Here is a 17,683-nt window from a genome sequence, read left to right as displayed (position 1 = left end):
GGAGGTGAGTGAGATTAGAGGAGTCTGTATCATTTATGATGAGCCCATTAGTGAGCCAAATTATTTCAACCAGGCCTTCTAGCTGATGGGGTATAAAAGATACAGACAGGAGGCAATGGAGACTCATTGGAGGCGTTGCTAACAGAGTCAGTCCCTTAGATTCCAAGATAAGACAGCATCTGCCCTATTTTCAAGTCTGGGCCTGCAACATCACCATACAGTTAACTCAGCAAACAATGCCGATGAAACCTTTCGTTGTTTGCCAAGTTGGTAGTTCATTTCCTCGTTGTTATCTTCTGTCTAGTAATCCTAAGTATATCAAGAATTGGAATCATGGGATCTTGTGGCTAGGAGTTTGTAATTTCTTTGAGAGTAGGGACCATGCCTTATACTTTTTTTTTTTAACTCCAATACTCATTGGGCCTGAAAAAGTGTTGGTGTCTCCAAAGATGTAAAGAATGTGGTGTAGAGCATTCATTCAATAGGAGGAATCTCACGCTTACCAGAGTGAAAATTAGTTTTTCTGGGTATGAGTGAAAATGTCTTAGACATTACAATCTCAGCTCTCCAAGGCTCAGACCAATGTGACATATTAGTATTTATTAGCAATTAGGAAAAATAAGGTCTAGAAAGGCCCTGCAGGGAAGGAAGGCTTTCATTACTATAAAAAAATGTTGAGAAGCACTGGCAGCAGGGAAGGAGAGAGCCTTGCTTTTCTAGAGTCAGAAGACCTTTTTTCAAGTCTCCACCCACTACCTACCAGCATAGCTCATGTTCCTAAGCTTCAAGTGTCTTCATCTTGTGAAACGGTGCTCATGGTACAAGAAGGGGAACAACCTGTTCATTTCACTACCTTATGCCCTCCTGCTAACAGTGACTAGCACAAGCTCTTAATGTGAATTTACTGAATAAATGATTCTCCCTCAAAGGGTTCTTCGATGCTTAATGGAGAGGATGACCACAAAGCTTCTAACTTGGTGCTGGGCACATTCTAGGTGCCCAGTCACTGCCGGCTGCCTTTCTGCATCCCATCCTCCCCCACTGCTGGGCTCACACAGACTTCACGGATGCAGACTGGAGCCCCAGACAGGGCAAATAACTTTCCTGATGTTGCAGAGCAAGTCTGTAATCCTGCTGAGAACTGAGGCTAGTTCTCTCAGCTCAAATTGAGCCTTATTTAATTAATTATTATTAAAATTATTTTCCCAGAACATTCACCAAGTTCTCTATACTCTTGGAAAGACAATTCTTGCACCACTGAAGTGTAATCAAGCCATATTTAAATTGATTTCAATTGGGAGCCATCTGGATACACGAAGCACAAATTTACACGCCTGGAGCAATAACGCAAGTGCTTTGCTCTGCCAATAAGATGGTCAGGAAAGGGCTTTGGGGAAGCATTCTGAGGGGCAAACTGACACACCGCACTGTCTCCAGTGTAACATGCAGACAATCTGAGAGGAGGGCTGGTAGGCATAACATAAGGGTTTGGAAGAGCATTGCGATGGCAAGGGGCTGGATCAACAAGGATGCACCATCTGTGCTCCACTAAGGGTCTTCCTAGTGTTGAGTTTATAAACCGTGCCTCACCTGTAGAAATGTATTCTTCCAAGCATCATGAACTCACAACATTTAGGAAGGCAGAATCTCTCCTAAGAATTTTCGAGCCTTCAACTTCACCAACAATTCAAGTAGTGAGATGTGCATGCTGCTTAACCTCCCAAAGATCCTGCTTCCTTCTCATTCCATTTGAGTATTTAGTAGCATTTTATGCTTTTGCATTTTTTAGTAAAGCAATTTTGAGGGGAGAGACTATATCTCAGACCCTTCACAAACTCACCCTGTCTTCTTACCTTGCATACAGAAGATCCTCAAAAATGTATGTTGAACCAACGAATGCATTCTACAGTCAAAGGGAAAAGAGGGCAGGTCTAACACTACTGACCATCATTTATGTTCCAGGTATCATATCATGCACATTACAGGTATTATTTCACTTAACCTTCACAATTGACTTGTAATGTCACAAATTTATTAAGTGGCTGAGACTGGAGTCAACCAAGGTTATTTCAGACTCCAAACTCTATGCTCATTAAGAAAAAAAGAAATCTTTCAGCAGCCAAGAGAATGGCCCGTAAAGACCTTCCATATAGGGAGTGTAATTGACCAAAGAGCCCAGCAGCACTGAGCGAAGACCCAGCTGCTGCTGTCTGTCGTGCTCTGACAGCTATGCCCGCTTTTACACTGAGGCCATGCTCCCCACCTGCTGCTCTCAGCTAGGAACTGAGGGCGGCAGGGATGATAATGCAGGCCAACTCTGGCTTAAGGACAAAAATTCCTCAGACCGCATGGCAAACAAGGATGTTTGTACCCAACCTCCCATCCAGGGTGTCTCTCTTTCACTGGGGTCAGACTTGCATCATGATCTGATGGTTCTTCCAGCCTCCTCCCACTGCCTCCCAGCTTTATCCTCATGGGCATTTCCCCTAATAAAGTGCTTGCACATTTAATACATTCTTGATGATCGCTTTTTAGAGCGCCTGATTAACACAGTTCTAAATACTTTTTCCATTCCGAGCTATTGAGATTCATAGCTTACGTTAGTTTTCATCCAACATTTCCCCAATACACCACTAACTGAGAAGTGAAACAGTGTGTGATCTCCATCCCTGGTGTTGCGGGGCCTGCCACAAGTAAGCGATTTACTAGAAGCTTATGCTTCACTCTGTAATCCCTTGTCCAGTGTTTGTCTTCACTATAAGGTAACAAGCCCTGTGAAGTCAGAGTCTGCAGCTATCCTGTTCTCCGCTACACCCACTGCCTACAATAGTGGCTGGTACATAGTAGGTGCTCAATAAATAAAGATTGAATAAATGAGAAAAATTCCTATACATTTTTTACTCAATTACATAGCCATATTTGTTTGATTTTTTTTTTAAAGAGGAAGATCTATATCCTTAGCAAAATTGAGGGTTAAATGCTATTTTAAATGTAATTAAAAACTTTATTCTTTAGCACATTGGCACATACCCTGAGGATAAAAATATTCCTGTTCGAAAGTTATGAGTGAACTAATTTGCCCAAAGGTCAACATTAGGAAGAGAACCCAGACCTTTCAACTACTAATTCAAGGTGATATCTTTTCTAGGCACAATATTCTTTTGTATTTATATCTTGCTATTACATTCTAGTTGGAGATTATTTTTTTTTCCCAGTTTGCCATTGTTGGCATTCCTATTATAATTTACTTTACCCAATTTGTCATTTTTCTTTGTATACATTCTGTTTCTTGCTAACTTTATTTAATCTATGCCACCTCTGATTCTTACTTTTTAGTTTGGAGTATTTGGAACTTATGGGAGGGAGGACTAGTACAATCCTTGACATCACCAGGCATTTTCTCTTGCTTTCCCCTCAATCACTGAGAATAGATCTTTTGCTCTATCTTTTCTCTGCTGAGGATAGAGTTTTGTTCTCATTAAATTGTGCAGAAATGCCTTTTTGTGGTGCAAGTGGGTCATGCTGAACAGTGGTGTTTAATTACCCTCCTTCCTTCATGCAGACCCTATGCACAGAGATGCTCAAAATGTTCTCACCCTCTTTTAATGAAGGTTAGCTGTATAGTGGCAACTCCCTCCTTCTAGTTCTGGCTAAAATTCTTCTCAGAGACATACTTGAGTCTCTTCCTCTCATAAGCCTTATCCAATCTATCAATAACTCCTGTTGGTTCAATCTTGAACATGTATCAAGAAACCGATCAGTTCTTGCCACCTTCATTGCTGCCTTCCTGGAACAGGGCCCGTCTCCAGCTCACATTATTGTTACTGCAGTAGCCTCCCAGCTGGTCTCCCTACTCTCACTCAGGCCCCCTTACAGTCTGTTCTCAATACTTCAGAACAGAAGGCAATGCTACCACTCTGCTCCAACCCTCCACTAGAATCCAGAGCAAAAGCCTGAGTCCTTTGGGTAAACTTCAAGGTGTAACTCAACTCACAAATCTCATTTTTCTCTGCTCCAGCCACACTGGCTTCCTTTGTGTTTCTAAAACATGGCAGCCATGTCCAGCCTCGGGGAGTTTGCACATGCTGCTCTCTTTGCTTGAAAGGCTCTTTCCCTAGATATCTGCATGGCTCCTTCCCTTACTTCCTTCAGGGTTCTGCTCAGATGTCATTGTCTCAAAGAAGCCTTCTTTGGCCACTTTATTTAAAATTGTGACCCCTCCCACTCCTGATGCTCTTGATATCTTCCCTTTGTTTATTTGTTTGGTTTTCATAAGCATAAACCTTATGATCACCTGAAAAAGCCACATATTTTACCTGTTTAATTTTTTTAAAGATCAGGTTTATTTGTTTATTTTTTAGAGGAGGTACTGGGGATCGAACCCAGGACCTCATGCATGTTAAGCATGCACTCTACCACTTGCTATACTCACCTCTCTGTTTAATTTTTTAAAATCACTCTCCTTTCACTATAATAAAAGATTCATGAGGGCAGGAATTTTTTGTTTGATCACTGCTGTATCCCTAGCACCTGGCATGCAGTAAGCACTCAATAACTATTTGTTGCATGAAAGAATGAATGTTCTGCCTCCTCATTCATCCTTCTATTCCTGCTTTGAATCTGAAGCTTTCATCTGCTCTGTGATGCCTTCCCAGCAATCATGACCAACCAACTGTCCCCTCCTTTTAAATGGAACATGTTTTATAGTATTGATCAATGTTATGAATTTCCACAGCATCTTTTTGTCCTAAACTATGAGCAACTCAAGGGAAAGGATGGTAATTTATTAATCTCTGTATCCCTAACATTTAGAACAATATCTGACATAATAGTCATCCAACAAATACTTGCTAGCTGTACAAAAGAATGAATGAGTGGACCAAGAGAAATGCAGCTCTTAGCAAATATGTTTGCTACTTCAAAGTGGTAACTGGTGCACAATTATTATCATTGTTAGTGACAACGGCAATGAAAATATCAGAGTCACCCTTGAGACTGGAATGGGGCATCTCCAAAATTTTCTCAAAAGAAAACCTCCTTGACTAGGTTTTAGATTTTTGGCTTCCATCTCACTATGGCAACGGAATAGAGTTGAAAATCAGTATCACTAGCTAAGAAAGTTTCCCAGTAAATTGGAGATCATGTCCAGTAAAGCAAGACTAGGAACCTTGATAAAACAATCAAGATAAATCAGCTTTACCAAGATTGAACAAACATAAAGGCATTAACCATATTCCTGAGATTACGCAGATCCAACAACAAAGGCAATTAGATTAATATGATTAGATTCTTCTAGCAAGATTTTTCCTTCTTTCCTTCCTTCCTTCTTTTCTTTTTTCTTTCTTTCTCTTTCTTTCTTTCCTTTTTCCTTTCTTTCTTTCTTTCTTTCTTTCTTTCTTTCTTTCTTTCTTTCTTTCTTTCTTTCTTTTTAATTTTGAAAGAGAGGCATTTCTCTAAAGAAACAAACCTTTCGAGAACTTTTTCTGGTATTTTTCTATTTATAAAACAAATCCATAGGCCTAGAAAACATATGCAGTGGTATGTATATTTAATGAGTATTCAAATTTGCTATTGCATAATAAAGGCCAGGGATATGAAGCACTATGTTATGAAGTGTTATAATGCTACCAAGAACCTTAGCAGATTTGGCAGAGTTGCTACTGTCATGTGGCAATGGAAATGGCACATGTTTATCTGCCAAAGGTTGACAAAAGACTGGTGCAGTATTTCAGCAGAAGTGAGCTTTTTAAGAGAGGGTAAAAAGCGCCATTTTGATTTTTGTGTTTCAATCGGATCACATATTTATTTGGTTTTTGCAGCCCTGGTAGTTGCTAAGTTTCCCTCAAGAGAACCAAAATCTTTTCCTTTGCAAAAGACAATTCCCAAGGCGGGGTGAGTAAACACCAGAAACCAATCAAGAAAGGAATTTTGTGTTTTAATGGTGCTCTACTTTTCAATTTTCCCTTTATTAAAAATTCAGTTTCTGTTAAGCACAGAAAGTAAAAACATGCTACCTCACTACCTCACTGATGTATGTAATGAAGTGGTCCTGAAAACAAAAGGACACGTTGTGATCTGAAAATACTCCACCAAATTATGAAAGCAAATGATTTCTTGCCAAGAGAATAAGGTATGAACTCAAGAAAAAACATTTTGCCGAGTTCAGTGGCAGCATTAAATCTGCAATTTGTAATAGCACAATTTGTGGTGTGTGTGTGCGTGTGTATATGTGTGTTTATATATCTGTATCTAGATTACATACAGATACTTGCTTCTCATAGTAACAAAAAAAGCCAAAGCAATACAGTGACAGTAAAAACGCAGCCACAGATGGTGTGTCCATCCATGTGGATAAGTGTCACTGAGAGGACTGAAGCACACCCTGCTCTCTGTGAACCCCCTGCTGGGTGCCCAGCCCTGGAGTGACCCTGGGCTGTTCCTGGTCATACCTCCTGCATGTGACACTGCCTGTTTGTGGGCTTTGTTTGCTCCAAAGATGCTGCCCCTTTTCTTCTCACTGCAAACCAAATGGGATGGTCCGGCTGTCGCTTCTCAGCGGTTATGGGCTGTACCTCTGGGTGGCTGCACGCCCTTGTCACCGTTCCTCAGCCCCTTCTGCTTGCCATTTGGCCACCCTTTGACACTTGGCTGAGGTTAGTTCCCTGACTAATGAGAAGGATGGTGTATAGGGATGCTAATGAAGTGGCTCAGTAAGTTGCCTGTGAATTTTGCATGACATTCTGGCACCACAGTAACAAGCCACCCCACGGGTTGGCTTCTCCAGAGACACAAAAAAAGACATTCTTTTAAAAGCTTCTTTTCTGATTTTTCAGCCTTCATGCCCCTTCTCACTTCCCACCACTCCTATTTTTCTGCCTACTATGGCTAATCTTGCTAAAAACTTGAGTCAAAAAATATATATGATAATCCTTTGCTAAAAAACAAAAAACAAGGCAAAAAAACCCAAAAACAAAAACAAAACCCCCCGTGCCATTAAGACTGGACTCACTCTAATGCCCTAAGCCTGGCATTCAAGGCTTTGTACCACTATGAGTTATCCAAAGAGGTCGAGTAACTTTTTTATCTCCGTGTCAATACACGATGACATGAGAACAACACGATGTGTGGTTTCATTAGGTCTGATTTATTATAAAGAGTATTCACTTTGATGGTCACAACAAACTCATTATTCTCACCTGTCACAGGAGCAAACTAAGCTTTCAGAAATGCTCGCACACGTTTGCAAGCCTCGGACAGGCCTCAGGGATCTTTGCATGAATGCTGGGGAGTTCCGGAGAACACCACTTTGACACTATCCTGTAACACTGAAGGACTCTGAATAATAACCCAGAGACCTGAAGTATATCACACGAGGCGAAGTTTCTCTGTTCTTTGCCTACTCTTGATAAGTAGACTGGATACTCTAAACTGATTACTTGGGCTTGTCTTACTCCCTTGGGAACACAGATAGAATCCGGGGTGTTCTCTAAGGGATGTCCTCAGATAGACATCCAAAGAAGACCATATCTGTTGCACACTGAGGCCCTGGGAGGCTGCGGCATGGCTCTTATGTTTGGGCATTTGTAGCCAAAGGTAATTGTTTCAATATACTCCCAACCAGGAAGCATTATTATTATTTTTATCATTATCATGTTAGAGCCATAAGAGGGGAGGGAGATGCTTTGGAAACAGACACCAGTGCCCTTGTCAGTTTTTCTGGAGAAGAAAACAAGCAGCGATGCTATTCTTAAAACTACAGCATATGCACTCAGTAATTATCTAGAGACTGCTGAAACAAATAGAAATGTGGAAACATTTTCTCTATGTATTTAATGGTGATGAGCAGGTATCACTGCTGCCTGGAAAGCCGTTATCATCTTAATCACTCCAGCAACAACTGCTCTCGGATTCAGAGGTTTCACACTTCCTAGACCCAGAGCAAAGCAGAAGTTTGTGCAGTTCTTATCAGTTTCTTTGAACTGCTCAGTTCTACAGGAACAAAAAAGGCTGAAATAACCTGGGGACAGCTGAAGTGCTGCCTTTATGACTTCATGAAGTTATCCCAACTGTGTGGCACATGGAATCATCTTATTAGTCATCCAGAGGGGCCACTTTCATTGAACACCTTCTACATGGCAGGCAGAGGATAAGCTTCTTACTTCCCTAGCTTTGATTCTCCCCTAAGCCCAACTGGGTAGGAATTCTTATCCCCAATCTACAGATAATAATACCAAGGTCCAGGGAGGTTAGGTAAATTGTTCAGGTTTGTGGAACTGGGTAAGGGACAGAATTAGGGTTCTGATCAGCTCTTCCTGACCACAGTGCCTGTGACTTCTCTAACATGTCGCTCTGTTTGGTAGTATGTGTGTGAAGAGATGAAGATGAACTGAGTGCTATACACACTTGATCTCCTTAACTTCTCTCGACAGCTGTAAGAGGTTAGAGTTAGTATACCCATTTATAGATGAATAAACTGAGGCTGAGAAAGTCCTATCCTATGACTAAGTGACTAAGTCCTATCCTATCTAACTTTCTACACTAAGGTGTTACTTGGTAATAGTTTCTAAGTAGCTGTCAATTTCTTCAGCCAGGGCATACTGTATGCGTTTTTGTAACTTGGCCTATGTGCCTACAGGTGGATGTTTTCGAGTCTTTGAATCCCAGACAAAGGCAATCTTCTCAGGGTGAGTAAAGAGTTTATAAAAGCGGAGAAAATATGGAATTGGAAGGTGGCTAGCAGGACCCCTTCTAAAGTATTCCTTAGGGGCTCAAATTTCAATATGCATGGCTGAATGTAAAAAATTTTTGCTCACTTATTTTTAATATGCCTTAGGTTTCAGTATAAGAAAAAAAATAGAACGAGACAATATTTGTATGCTTCATTGGAAACAGATTGTCAGTATCTAGATTTAAGTTCAGAATAAGCTGGTGCCTGAAACGATTGTTTTCCATATAATGGCATCTACCCTACTCAAATCAGTACTTGAAAATGAGATCTTCTCATCTGAGAGGACCCTCTCATCTGAGAGACTGTACTGTTGTTGTCCTAGCTGTTTACAGATGCTTCCATCCAGTGGGAAATTTCCCCCGAGTCATTAAGTTAATGACTTGGCTGTCACGCTGTGATTTATCGGTAAAATTGCTCCTCTGAGTGCAGAGCATATGGAAGGATGGTCAGCCCATAATCGTGCTGTTGCAAAGCAGCAATGACCATGGATAAGAAGGACCCTTCAGAAAGCAAGACTGTTAGTAAAATAATAATGCTGTCTCCCCTGTACATGGCATGATGCAGTCTCACAGATAGTGGGGCATAAACTATTCAAACACAATTTAGCCTTTGTGAACAGAAAATGTGTTAGTAGAAATCCTGAGAGATTATTTGGGATGTTGGATTTTGCTTTATGGCATCTCATGGTCCTTAATGCTCTGCATGAATTACTAGGCTGAGGGTTTAGCTTGAGGTTTAAAAAGAAGATCAAGCCTGTTCTCTTTGCAGTGACATTGGATTACAGACTGACCTCTGAATGTGCCTGAATAAAAGCAACTCCAAATTTGGGAGGATGACTGGATTATGATAAAGCTTTCAGGATAACACCAAGCACCTCTACAAGAGCCAAAGGATTTTCAGGGCCACAGGGACACACAGTAACTGGCTTTAATTTTTTTCTCTCTGGCTTACAGCCTCTGAAGATGCTTAATAATTAAAGAGGTACACCATCAGAGAGGTTTTAAGGATTTGCATATAGCTGCTTGTTTTGGCCCCATCCAAATACCTGGCAGGTTCCAGAGAGAATCAAAAGGGGCAATTATCTAAAAGGGTTTTAAGACTAGAGTGTATATAATAATATCCTGGTTGCTTATTCGGAATGCAGGAATTAGACTAGAGCTATGGATGGGTCCATTTGCATGTACTTGCTGGTCAAGACTGTGGCACACCCATCCCTTCATGGAAAGAGACTCACCCATTTTAAGCTGCCCACAAATACTTTCCTTGGTTTATTCAGGACTTCTGCCTACATTTACATGTTTTTCTCTTACAGACCACACAGCACATCCTGTGGGTGAGGAGAAATATGGAGAATGTAGCGCACTTGCTTTCTACTGGAATGTGTATATTCTGTCCAGATTTCCTTCGGTTACCAAAGACTGACCATTTCAGTTTCTCAGATGTAGTAGAAAAGGCTTGCCTGAGATACAAGTCAGGTTTGTTAGAACCACTTCCAAAGAATACTTTTAAGTCAAGTGGCATTTGAGTATATGATAATTGCTTTAACATACATTTGCTAAAATAGATTTTAGCAAAGCAAAAATAATCTAAACAATAGATTTATTATTATTGCCATATTAAGAGTAATTCTCCCTAGTGTGGAGAGGGATGTAATAGTCTAACTTTGACTAATTCTACTGAACAGAAGTTTTTAGCCAACTCCTTTTTTTTTCAGATTCCTTGCTTAAGTGTGTTAAGTAGCCTTCTAAGATGGTCCCCAGTTATTCCTAAGACCTGGTATGCATGCTCTTGTGTAACCCCTTCCTCTTGAGTGTGGGCTAGCCTTAATGACTAGCTTCGAACAAACAAATATGGCAACAGCAATGGGATATCACTTCTGAGACTAGGATATAAAAGACTGTGGCTTAAGTTGAGCTGCTGCTCTCTGGCTCTCTCTCAGTCTGATGAGGCCAGCTGCCATGTTGTGAGCTGCCCTGTGGAGAGGCCCATGTGGCAAGGAGATGAGGGTGGGCAGCCTCAGGCCACAAGTCATAGAGGTCCTCAGTCAAACAACCTGCAAGGAACCAAATCCTGCCAATAACCACTGAGTAAGCTTGGAAGTAGATCCAGCCTCAGCTGAACCTCGAGATGGCTGATGCTTTGACCGCAGTCTTGTGAGAGACCCTGAGCTGGAGGACCTAGTTAAGCCATATCTAGATTTATGACTTCCAGAAAGTGTGAGTAAACAAATGTGTGTTGTTTTAAGCTGCTCATTTGGGGATGATTTTGTATACATCAACAAACGACTAATACATGAGGTAAAGAACCACCCTTTCCCTCTCTCTTTTTTTCTCCCCTCCCTCCCACTTCTGCTTCTTTCAGATGTCAGTTAAGGGTCTTCTCTGTGCCAGGCACCATGGTAGGCATTTTGAATGCAGCACTAGGCGTGGCAAACATGATGGCTGCACTCATGAGGCTCACTCTCTTGTTGGGGAGATAAACTCTGAACAAATGATCTAATGAGTGACTTGACAGTAAAAGCAGAGTACTTTGCAAACATGACAGGGGGTCCTGAATTATTCCAGGAGAGGATGTAAAGACTTCTTGAGCCATGAAATGTGAATGGGATTATTTTAATTTGATTCCCTATAGAATGTGCTCACTGGCAGAGAACTCTCTTCCCAGAAGGCATCCAGTCACATAGCCACACCTTTATTTCTATAATGTGATAATATGGCACTTGAGAATAGAAATACAGCTGTCCTGTATCCACAGGGAATTGGTTCCTGGGGGCCCCTGCAGATAACAAAATTTGTGGACACTCAAGTCCCTTATATAAAATGGCATAGCATTTGCATATAACCTATGTAAATTCTCCTGTATACTTTCACCCACCTCTAGATTACTTATAACACATGGTATCATGTAAGTAATTGTAAATTCAATGTAAATGCTATGCTAAACTTCTGTTTTTGGAGACTTTTTGGAGTTCTTTTCTGAATATTTTTGATCTGTGGTTGGTTGAATCCACGGATGCAGAAGCCATGGATATGGAAGGCTGACTGTACGTGTGTATATATACATATATATACACACACATATATTTCATATGTTTCTCTAATAATACATATATACATATATATGAAAAATATATGGGCATTTGCCGATGCTCAACATCATCAAACATTTGTTACATAAATAATTCTTGTTTGTGTGTCAATTTGACCTGTCTTTTATTGGATTTATTTTTTGAGAGCTGGTTCTCCTGCACTTCCCCCACCACCTCCAGGTACTGTGTCTCTGCATTTCAGTAGAAAATTTCTATGATTATTTGTTAAATTACAAATAGCTAGGAACTTGAGAGCGTTGCAAATGCAATCATGATGTTGATTATTTCTGCATTTTTTTTTAAAGAGGAAAAAGAAATTCACAAAGGTCAACTAACAGTGATTGTGAAGGCCACTTCTCTCAAAACATTCAGTTGAATGATATGTGTGGATGGCAGTCTGTGTATTTATTTTCATAGCATCAAACTCAATCTATAATATATTTATTGACTTTCCCAACATTCCTAAATCCTGGAACTCCTCAAAAAGGTCAGTGTAAAATGGCACCAAATTTCACTTAAACTTTGGTATTCCTGAGAATAGCTATAATAAAAGGGCTTAGAGTAAAGTAGATGGATATGTCCAGTGCTAGAGGTGATAAATGACACCGATGAAGGTTATTTAAAAAATGAAAAAGATGGATGCTTATTCAACTGGGGGACAAAGGATTTTTTTAATGAGGGAAAAGGACTGAAAGTAGTTGGTAATGTAGAAATTATTGCTGAAGACCAAGGCCGTGAGATTTCAGAGTTGGATGTAATAATAAAAGTTACAGTGCTGCCTCCAAGTGATCTGGGAGGCAAGCATGTAGTCACGATGGCTGGTTCTTATGGTCATCTCTGGGTTAAGCAAATAAAAAAACAAGACAAGATCTATAGTTTCAGATTAGGATGGTTTCCTTGGCAGAACTGTGTGCAGTGTTTCCAAGAGTAGAGAAAGAAGGGTGTGCACGTGGAGAAGGAAAGCCAAATTAGGAAAGCCACAGGGGCCAGGACAGGCAGCCCTCCTCCCCACTTCTGCCCCAGGGCTGATAAGATCTCCACTGAATGCTGGCAGGTTATTGCTCATAGAGAGAATTGAAATATGAGTGTAATTAGCCTACAACCACATGAGAACAATAGAAAGCAAGATGATGTTTTTAGAATTCTAAAAATTTTAAAGTTCCTTAATAATCTTCTTGGTATAATTCATTTTATTTGTTTTTGGGACAAGTCAAAGTTCATGATTATAGAATTATATGTGATTCATATCGAATGTAGAAAATATATGAATCATAAAATATATAATTTTTTATACTTAAATGGCATGATTTAATTTCATTGCTGATTAATCCTGAACTCTCTTAAGTTAAAGAAAACAAAAAAAAGTTAATGAATTTAAACTCCCCAGAAAGTGCGAATCCAAAAGGAAATGTCCAATAGGCGATATGAGATGGATATTTTATGGCCTTTCCTGATTTAGTCTCAAATATTATAAACATCAGTGGAAAAAAAGTTTTCCAGTTTTATTCTTCTAGAGCACAATTTTCTGGCCTGTTACTAAGTATGATCTTCCAACAGGTACACAACTATCTCACAATGGCAGTATTAGGTATTTGCCAGATGAGTTGGGCAAGGAGAACTCAATATATGAGGAAAGTATGTGGTGAGATTTCATAATGCAGCATGGTGGCATGGTTATTGCTTAACTGTGGTCAAAGTGATGGATGTATTTGCTGGGAATCTCTTGGTTGCAAATAACAGAGAATATGACTCAACAGCTAAGGTAACAAAGGATTATTGGCTGATAGGACTATAAAAACACAGTTATTTGAATAGATAAGGCTGGATCCAGCAGCTCGATTATAGCTGGGTCCTCTCATGCAAGATGGCTGTCAATGCCTCTTTCTGGAGGCCGTAGGTGTTCTTGTTTACATCCATCTAGAAAAGTGTGTCAGTGAATGAGCAAAGGATCTCTTTTAGAGGCCTCCATCAAACATCCCTTTATGTTATTCGTCTGCATTGAGTCACAGTTCCACTGTCTAACTCAATCAGTATGGACAAGGGACAGGATCTTTTGATTGGCTGAAGCCATTCTAGGCCTATCCCTGAAGCAAGGGATGGATCAATTTCCTCTTGAAGCATGTTGACTGAATGAGAGAGGATCTTGTACTTGAACAAAACTCAGAATACCATTATCAAACGGAAAGGAAATGAATGTAGGGGCATCAAATCCCAGGAAAATCCTCTGTACTGGGCGATAAGTGCTTTCATATTGGATGGGAAAATGTGTACAGTTCCCTCCATTTATTACATTAGATGCGAGTAGAATGAAAAGCCAACAAGCTTAGTGTATAAAGGGGAGAGGCTGTGAGGGGCCATTGGACTGGTATTTAGGAATGCTCTTGTTCCCAAACAAGGACAACCACAAGTTTGACATGTGACTTGAGTCTTTTAACTCTTCTGGGCCTCTGATGTCAGGTAGCTTCTTACTTTAAACATTTTGCCTGTGTATGGATTATCTATTACAAGCCTCCAAATATGTAAGGACTTAGAATTGTCATGCCATTTCCTTGAGCTATGAATAACTCAATGATTGGTAAAAGGAACCGTAGGCTATTATTTCTTCCATGAATGATTGAGACAGGGCCATAATTAATCAACAGTCATACAAACGCCAAACACTGGTAAAAATGGTTTAAATAGGAGGAAAGAAATCTCCATGGGTTTTATGCCATAAATAAACATAATAAGTATAATGAACAGGAAGTGGCTCATTGTTAACTAAAAAAAAAAGAAAGATCATCTGATTATCTCTTGCTGATTACATAAATGCCAGAGAGCAATTTTAAGTATTCTAAAGATAACTGGAATAATTTACAAATGCCTTTATACAGAGTAGCAAAGGAGCAGTGTGCACGTTAAAAAGCATGCTGACCTTGCCAAAATACCTTTATAAATTAATGCGTGAAAAAGATCAGAGATTCTGTCATACCATTCCGACATTGACCAATACTTGAAGCAAGAGTTGGCAGCTAATTCTTGATTTTTGAATAAAAAGACAAAGAATCTTTTTATAGGAAACGGATGCAACTGAAACAGAAAAATCTCACCAGTGTTATAATTTGTCTTAGGTTTTTCACCATGAGTTCAGATCTAGAATGAGTATTCTGAGATCAGATTCCATTTCCAGGACTTGAGATCTTGTGGCTTTGGCAAGTCACTGAACGTCTCAAAGCCTGGGTTCACACGTCTATAAAATGGGGACTAACAGCATCTACCTGATAAGGCTGGTTGTGGGTATTAAATAAGGGGATGTACATAGAGCCCTGAGGATAATGCCCAGCACATAGTAAGTGCTCAGAAACTGTCATCTCTTAGAGGGCGTATACTCTGCTTTCTAGCTTCTGTGCAAGAAATTGCATGAATGTCATACGTCAGGGATCAATGTCATAGGTTAACTAGTTTCTCATGACTCATTTTCACCCACTCAATGAACAGAAATACATGCACATCACTATGTGACCTGGCTTTGTTCCTGGGATTCTGTGTCGTCCAGCGCAGAGCCTGACCCATAGTGGGCATGTGATAATTAATCACTAGAGCTGCAGTCTGGGTGACAGGGCAGCTGCTCTGTCCTGCTGGGTGGTGCCCATGAGGCAGCGGGTCCCACTCTGGCTGAGGGGAGGAACGTGTTGTTTCAGTTTGTTGTGCATTTTCCTTTTCACTGTCCAGAGCATTGACCAGGCCTGAGTGTCCCCCTCACTGCTTTCAACGTGATGTTCCAATACAGTCTTAGCATAACTGAAAGCAAGTGTCCTTCTTCAACCATTGCTGGAAAATATTTTTATGACAACAGAAAACATTTCCCAATCTTTCATTTCTTTCTCACCTTTCAAACCAGAGACCTTTACTTGCAGGTGACAATACTGGACAACTATATTCTTTTGCCAGTATCTGCAGTGCAGGAAGAAAGTTGACATTTCTGAATACCAAAAATGAGGCAGGCTTGTGCTAGGTGCTTTTACATAAATTACATACTTTAGTACTCCTAATAACCTGAGAGATGTAGCCAAGTGTTAATATTTTTATTTTATAATCCAGGAAACTGTAGCTCAGAGAACCTAAATAAATGGCTCAAGATCACAAACTAGTAAGAGCCAAAACTGGGATTTAAATAGAATTTAAAAGTCATGCTATTTCTATCGCATTCCCTGCCTCCTCTATATTATATGCTTTTGATAATTTTCATCACATACTCTAGTCATCTTAAAGCACAGGTCAAATGTTGCATATTCTTTTATGCCCAATGTTTCTGACTTTGTTAAAAATGTTTCTCTTTTTTCAGTGCAGAGATTTAACCAGTACCGAAAGGTAAAATGAATCTTACAAGTTCTTAGGGAGAAGTATCACAGAATGTAAGAGCATAGGATTTGGAATCAGATAGATGTGATTATCAGCTGTGCACTCCTGGGAAACATACTTAATCATCTTTCCCAGCCTTAGTTTCTTCATCTGTAAAATGGGGGATTTTAATACCTAACACAGAGGGGTTTTGAGATGACTGAAGTACCACCTATAAAGCACTCAGGACCAGACCTTAAATGATGTGCTCCCTTCAAGACCCATGGTCTTTCCCAGAGGCACCTCGCTAGGTTGAGGAGTCTTGGAACCCACATGATCCTCTCATCTCAACTCTGAGAAATAAGAGAATAGGTGTGATATGGTGTGAAAAGAGGAGAAAAGGTACTCATTCCCCACAGGTGGGTTTTGGTACCTAAGTTTTTCAGTAGCTTCTGGATTGCAGCTGCCTTCGAAAACTTGAACTTTGCAGTTGCAAATGTACAGAGAACTATTGCAGAGTGGAAACAAATGTCTATAAACATTCCAGCATCCTATGAGGACTAGTTTTACCCAGTTCTAGTTTTCTTCATCTGCCAGCTTACCTAGTACTGAATATGAGGTATAAACCAGCTTACCTACTTTAGTGAAAGATGTTTTGTATGTTTGATCTTTTAAATCACAAATGTCAATAGAAAAATTTATTTTTCCTTCCATAATAAACAGCAAAATGCCTTCTATATCTCCAATTAAGAATACTGAGAATTTTTTGAACAAAGATTAATCAAACAACCTCCTTTATTTAACATTTGTCTAGAGTAAGATAGAGAAAGAGCATGTACATTTTCATTTTTTAACCGTCTGTTCATTTTTCACATGGATTTCTTTCTCTCAGCCACTTATAGGTCACAAAACTGAAGATAAGAGTGAGAGTTTAGGCAATCAACAAACAAGTTTTTACCACAAAGAAGAATATACTTTTACCTGTCTAACTCTGGAAAATAATGAATCTCTTAGCAGGTGATACTCACAGACCCAGGAGTTTAGGCTTTAAGAAGCTTAAACTTCCTGCACAAATGAAACTGATTCCCTGGAATGTACCTCCCTCTCAGCCACACATCCTGGCTTGGGAAACTCCTACTCAGCTTACAAAACAGAGCTGAAATGTCATTTCCTCTTTGGCTCTTTCCTGGAGGGTAGCTGCTTGGTGGGTCCACACCCTCCCACAGCGCCATGAGGGTGCCTCTCATGCAGCTCTTCTCACACTCCCTGCCAGTGGTTTGTTTATGTGAGTGTCACTCCCACTGGACGTGAGCTCTCTGAAGGCAGGCATTCTATTCAGTCCACCGTTCCTAGCCAATAGCCCAAGGATTGGGATATAGTTGTTTACCACACCTCACTGAATGAACAACAGGAATATCCACCGCTTTTGTTATCTACTGTTTGAGCTTTTTATTCCTTGTTTTAGTTATTGGTTATTTTAGTTATTTGCTCATGATTCTGCTATTTGAGCAGGGCTTGGTGGGGCAGCTCTTTCTGTTTCATGTGAT

Source organism: Camelus ferus, chromosome 12 (genome assembly GCF_009834535.1).
Source record: "Camelus ferus isolate YT-003-E chromosome 12, BCGSAC_Cfer_1.0, whole genome shotgun sequence".
NCBI classification, from domain to species: domain Eukaryota; kingdom Metazoa; phylum Chordata; class Mammalia; order Artiodactyla; family Camelidae; genus Camelus; species Camelus ferus.
Note: the sequence above shows the minus strand (reverse complement) of the source record.